This window comes from Choloepus didactylus, chromosome 5 (assembly GCF_015220235.1).
Source record: "Choloepus didactylus isolate mChoDid1 chromosome 5, mChoDid1.pri, whole genome shotgun sequence".
Taxonomy (NCBI): Eukaryota; Metazoa; Chordata; class Mammalia; order Pilosa; family Megalonychidae; genus Choloepus; species Choloepus didactylus.
In genome coordinates, this window is record NC_051311.1 from 113,986,412 (window position 1) to 113,993,041 (window position 6,630).

Consider the following 6,630-nt stretch of genomic DNA (forward strand, 5'->3'; position numbering starts at 1 on the left):
CGAGGACCACAGAACGGAAAATGAAAGAACAAAAGAAAGAATGGGGAAAAAAATTGAAATGGATCTCAGGGATATGATAGATAAAATCAAATGTCCAAATTTAAGACTCATTGGTGTCCCATAAGGGGAAGAGAAGGGTAAAGGTCTAGAAGAGTATTCAAAGAAATTGTTGGGGAAAACTTCCCAAACCTTCTTCACAATATAAATACACAAAGCAAAAATGCCCAGAGAACTCCAAATAGAATAAATCCAAATAAACCCATTCCAAGACATATTCTGATCAGATTGTGAAATATTGAAGAGAAGGAGCAAGTTCTGAAAGCAGCAAGAGAAAAGCAATTCACCACATACAAAGGAAATAACATAAGACTAAATAGTGACTACTCAGCGGCCACCATGGAGGCTAGAAGGCAGTGGCATGACATATTTAAAATTCTGAGAGAGAAAAATTTCCAACCAAGAATACTTTATCCAGCAAAACGCGCCTTCAAATTTGAGGGAGAGCTTAAATTTTTCACAAACAAATGCTGAGAGATTTTGCTAGTAAAAGACCTACCCTACTTCAGATACTAAAAGGAGCCCTACCGACAGAGAAACAAAGAAAGGAGAGAGAGATATAGAGAAATTTAACAGACATATATAGAACATTACATCCCAAATAACCAGGACACACATTCTTCTCTAGTGATCACAGATCTTTCTCCAGAATAGACCATATGCTGTGACATAAAACAAGCCTCAATAAATTTTAAAAAATTGAATATATTCAAAGCACATTCTCTGACCACAATGGAATACAAATAGAAGTCAATAACCATCAGAGACTTAGAAAATTCACAAACACCTGGAGGGTAAAAATGAGGGGGAGATGAAAACATTCCCAGATAATCAAAAACTGAGGGACTTCATCACCAGTAGATCAGTCCTATAAGAAATGCTAAAGGGAATTGTGCAGGCTGAAAAGAAGGGACACTAAACAATTGACTGAAACCACATGAAGAAATAAAGATTTCCAGTAAAGATCATATGGTAAATATAAATACCAATACTACTGTATTTTTTATTTGTAACTCCACTATTTACTTCCTACAGGATCTAAAATACATAAAACTGCAATGATAAATCAGTGGTTTTGGACTCAATGTAAAATATGTAATTTTTGACAAGAACTACGTAAAGGTTGGGGAATGGAGGAGTATAGGAATATAGTTTATGTGTCCTATTGAAGCTAAGTTGGTATCAAAGAAAAACAAGCTTGTTATAGATTTAAGATGTTAAATTTAAGCCCCATTGTAAACACAAAGAAAGTATCAGAGATTATGACCATAGAGATGAAAAGTAGAGTATGGGTTACAAGAAGTGGGGGAAGGGGCAATGGGGAGTTAAGAAATAAATGTAGGGTTTCTGTTTGGGGTGAAGGGAAATTTCTAGGAATGGATAGTAGAAGGGTGATGGCATTGCAATGTTCTGAATGTGATTAATCCCACTAATGGAATGCTAGGGAGGGGTTAGAATGGGAAGATTTAGGCTGTATATATGTTTCCACAACTGAACAACAACAACAAAAAGACAGTCTAAATAGGTAATGACAATTAAATGCCAAGGATGATCCTGGATGGGATCTGAGGATGGAGGAGAGAAGGCTCAAAGGGACACAGTTGGGACATAAGAGAAAAAAAGGAAATATAGAATCTAAGTTTTGTATCAGTGTTGAATTTCTTGAACTTCTCAGCTGCGCTTAATGGGAATGCATAAAAGAATGTTCTTGTTCATGGGAAATGTATATGTGAATTATATTGTTTGTTCAAGGATGCGTGCAGCTTGCTCTCAGATGTTCAGAAGACAGAGCAATAGATGATGGACGATAGGGAGGGAGGGAAGTAGGGAGGGAGGGACAGAGAAATGGTGGTGTGACAGGATGTTAAAGTTGGTGGATCAGGGTATCGGGGGAGGGCGGTCAGGGTATGCTGGAGTTCTGTGTATGGGGTTTGTGTTGTTTTGCAACTGTTTCTGTAAGTTTGAATTTATTTCAAAAAAAAAAAAAAAAAAAGGATCGATCCAGAATATTCTCACACTTGAGAAGTGGACTGTGTACAAAGTATTCTTCTTAACATTGTGTGCCATGGAATTTGACTGGAAATTACCTAAACGTGCAGTAGCAACAACACATGGAATACTATACATCTTTAAAATTGAGGATCATAAATAGAAATATCTCTATAATAAAGCATGGTGCAGAACAGTATGTATTGCATACTACTAATTGTATCAAAAAGGGAAAAAAGAAGAACACATGCACATTTGCTTGTTTTTGCATAAACTATCTTTGGAAGAATCCTCAAAAACCCACCTTTGTTGCCTGTGGGAAGGAACTATGTGGTTAGCGGACAGGCACAGGTTGGATGGACATTTGCACCGATGTACCCTTGTATTTTTGAATGTTGCACATGTTGAATGCACTACCTGTTCAAAAAATTAAATTAACATATTTTTTAAGTTATTAAAAATATTTAATGAGGTTTATTTAGACTTCCCTGAGTTCTTTTCCTAGGGAAAGCAAGGGGAGACTTCAAAAGTGAAGTGGGGTATTTAAATTGGACATAGTAACCATCTGTTGGCTGGGGTTCTGGGGTTCAGGGTTTGTAGAGAAGTGTCAGAGTATAATAAACAGTGACCAAACACAGTTAAAGTAGGTAAATGAGGTGGCTAAGTATACATAGGAGAAAACAAAGCAAAGCAAAGCAAAGCAAAGCAAAACAAAACAAAACAAAATAAAATAAAATAAAGATGCTTTCCTGGCAGTCACCTTCCTCTCATCAATCTAATCTGTCAATATCCATCTTGAAAAGAAAACACCTAAAAAATTCCAGTCATCCAGGACAGCAGTCTAAGTATACAGTACAATGATTTAAAGAGTATTACTTCCATTAATAATAATGATGTATTTTTAATCTATGTAGCCCACAGTCTCATTAACTCCTATAAAATACATAAAACCACTAAGGTCTTTTGTACTTGAACTAGATAGTGTCAAACCACGCCTCCCTATTTCTGTGATTGTTTTTGTTTGTTTTGTATCCTAACAGCAGAATTAAAAATACATTTTTAAACATTTTAATTACAAAAATAATACATTAAAACTCACTCAGAATAAAGTTTCCAACTCATATAGGAAGAGTGATTATTACTCTAATGGTGGCCCATCCTTCCAGAGGTAAATACTATTGTCAGTTTGATTTATATCCTTCTAGACTGTTTTCTATGCATATGCATGCATATATATGTATACAAAGAAATATATGGTTTTGTCTGTCTGGTTCATTTAAACAACCATGCCAATCTATTGAGATAAGTTTGAATCATGGTTACCTAATATGTTAGTTGTCTCATCTTTTTTTATTTTTGCAATTTTATTGAAATATATTCACAAAACATACAAACCATCCAAAATATATAATCAATGGCTCACAGTATGTCTCATCTATCTTTGTATAATCTAAAAATGGTCCTCTTTAGATTTGTGTTGTTTGCCTAAGGATGTTTTCATTCAAATCTTTGATAAAAATAATAAGCAAGGGCAAGAAGACATAGAGGACAGAGCTGGGTGATATTTTACTAGGGATGCTCTTCTAATTTCCATTTAATATTGGTGAGTCAAGCCTATTTTTTGTTGTCCATAATAATTACAATTAAATTTAATCCAACAAGTATTTATTGAGATCTAGAAAGTGGAGTAAATGAGAAAAATATTGTTCCAACTTTAAAGAGCTTCCAGTCTCATAAGTGTGTGTGTGTGTGTGTGTGTGTGTGTCAGATGCTGCAGTGGGAGTGGGAGATTAGATGAGTATATAAACAGCCACAGTTAAAGCAAACAAAAAGTTTGCAACTTGCCTCAGGGTTCAATAAGGGAAAGATGACATTTGATTGAAAAAGTTGAGAGTAGCTTTATGCTTTTCTGCTTCCCACACGACTTCCAGATCATCAGTCCGGTCTTTGGCCCACAACTTCTCTTCTTTTGGAGTTCAGATCATCAGCTTATTTCACTAGCCACTCTTCTACCTTCAGCATTGAGCTGAGCTTCTCCTCTCTCTCTCTCACTAGCCACTATCCTCAAAAACTCTAGCAATCATGTTATTAACATACTCATACCCTACTTCAACCTCATTACCAACTCCAAACTCAGCTACACACCAATGTAGTCACCTTAGCCTCATCACCCACTTGAAATCGTTCCACTCACACAATGCAAACCTTGAAATCTCTCTTATCCATTTTTCTCATTCATTCCTCCTCCATTTCACTTATCACATCACATTCAACAAACTCACTTGTGTCCTTTGTCCTCATAGTGATCTTCTGTCTGTCTCTTGAGCCTCACAATTCTTCTACTCCCTCTGCTTTCATTTTGGCTTTTATCTTCTTCTGCAGATGGGAGTTTCTGGTTTGCCTGTTGTCTTGGTTTCTCAGCTGCAATGACAAACACCACAAAATGGGCTGGCTTAAACATTGGGAATTTTTGTCTCCTGGTTTCAGAGGCTAAAGGCTTGCTTTCTCCAGGAAGAGAAAGTGGCTTGGTGCTGGCTTGCTGGCAATCCTGGGCATTCCTTAGCTTTCCTGTCACACGGCAAAGTCTCCTTTCTCTTCCGTTCCACCAACTTCCGGCTTCTGGCTCGCGACTCCCGTCCCCTCCCCGTGGCTTTCCCTCCTACTGAATTTCTTTTGCTTATAAAAGACTCCATTGAACCGGATTAAGGCCTATCCTGATTCAGTTGGCCACACCTTAATTAAAAATAACATCTTCAAAAGGTCTTACTTACAATGGGTACTGACCAGGCTTATTTTTCTTTGTTTTGATCAAAATGCCAGTCTTGCTCCTCGTGAGCCCCTCCCCACCCCCTCCCCAGCTCTAACTACCTTGAAAGTCATCTTGCACGGGACTGCAAAGAAAAACAACCCACACTGCAGGAAAAAAAAGGAAAAAAGACCATTTCAAATCTAGCCGTTCCAAGTTATCAACCTCACCCCAACCTCTCCCTCCCTTCTTTCACCAGAGGGCCTCCTGGTACGCTCCCACTGCCCTTGCCCCAACTACAAAACTCAACCTCCTGGGAGTTGAGTTCCATTCTCTTTCCCCCACCATGGTAGCTATAAATAAATCATGCTTGCCTGTTTAAAATTGTCTGGTACAGTTTTTCTTTGACAGTTCACACCTACAGGAATGGATTCAGATTAAGAACATGTCCCCCCCGCCCAAGGGTATGTAACTCAATCTGCCACATGTATCAAACAATGCTCTTGCTTCCCAGGTAGGATCCCTTGACACACTGCCATTTGATCTCTGTCAACCTTCAACTGCCTTGCTTCAGTGAGGCCTTTACAGCTATCCTCACAATCTTTTTACTCCTGTCTTGTAGACACCTTGGAGCATTTCCCACATCTACTGTTTTACTCTATTCCCATACTTTTACCAACATCATTCTTAAGAAAGGTACTCTCCTCTTAATTCATTTAAAGGTATAGACCAAAGCTGTTCAGTAGAATTTCCTGTGATGATGTAAATGTTTTCTATCCGGACTGTCCAATATGGTATCTACTAGGCACATATGGCTATTGAACACTTGAAATGTGCAGCTGGTATGACTAATGTATGGAATTTTTATTTTATTAAATTTTAATTCATTAAAATTTAAATTTAAATAGCAACATGTAGCTAATAGGTACATATTGTTCAGCATAGATATAGGCCATTGCTGTCCAAGAGAAATCTGCAAGTTTACATTTTCTAGTAGCTATATTAAATGGGTAAACAGAAATAGGTGAAATTAATTTTATATAATAATTTGATTTTATATCGTTAAATCTTTTATGTAATCCAAACATATTATCTTTCTATAGGTAATCAATATAAAATTATTGATAAGATATTTTAACTTCCTTTTTTAGACTAAGTTTTAAATATCTGATATATATTTCCTTCTTTCACCATATCTCAATTCAGACACTAAATTTTCATGGGTAATAATTGATCTATATTTAGATTTCATAAAACTTACAATAAAAACATAGATTCACATACCAAATTATTCCAAACATACATATAAATTTCCTATTAACTGAGTCCAGAATCAGTCTTTCAATTTAAATTCCTTAAAATGAAATAAAATTAAAAATTCATGTGCTTGCTTCGGCAACACATATACTAAAATTGGAATGATACAGAAATTAGCACGACCCCTGTGTAAGGATGACATGCAAATTGTGAAGCATTCCATATTTTTAGGAATAAACTTAACCAAGGATGTAAAAGACCTCTACACAGAAAATTTACAAGAAATAAAAGGGGACCTGTGATGGTTAGGTTCATGTATCAACTTAGCCAGTGATGGTACCCAGGTGTCTGGTCAAGCAAGCACTGGCCTAACCATTACTGCAAAGACGTTTGTGGCAGCTTAATAAACCAGAAGGCTGGTTTATTAAATCATCAGTCAATAGGCTGCAGCTGTGACTGATGAAGTCAACGAAGGACGTGTCTTCCACAATGAGAGAATACACTCAGCTGGATTTAATCCAATCAGTTGAAGACTTTTAAGCGAGACAGATAGAGGACCTTCACTTCTTCTGCAGCTGACC

General features: G+C 36.8%; 1 non-coding gene across 1 annotated transcript; it reads left to right on the plus strand.

The window, feature by feature from the left end:
• Window positions 1-6,175: 6,175 nt before the first annotated feature.
• Window positions 6,176-6,278, plus strand: LOC119535584. Its single transcript, XR_005217211.1, has one exon. It is a non-coding gene; the product is annotated as a U6 spliceosomal RNA (small nuclear RNA).
• Window positions 6,279-6,630: the final 352 nt, after the last annotated feature.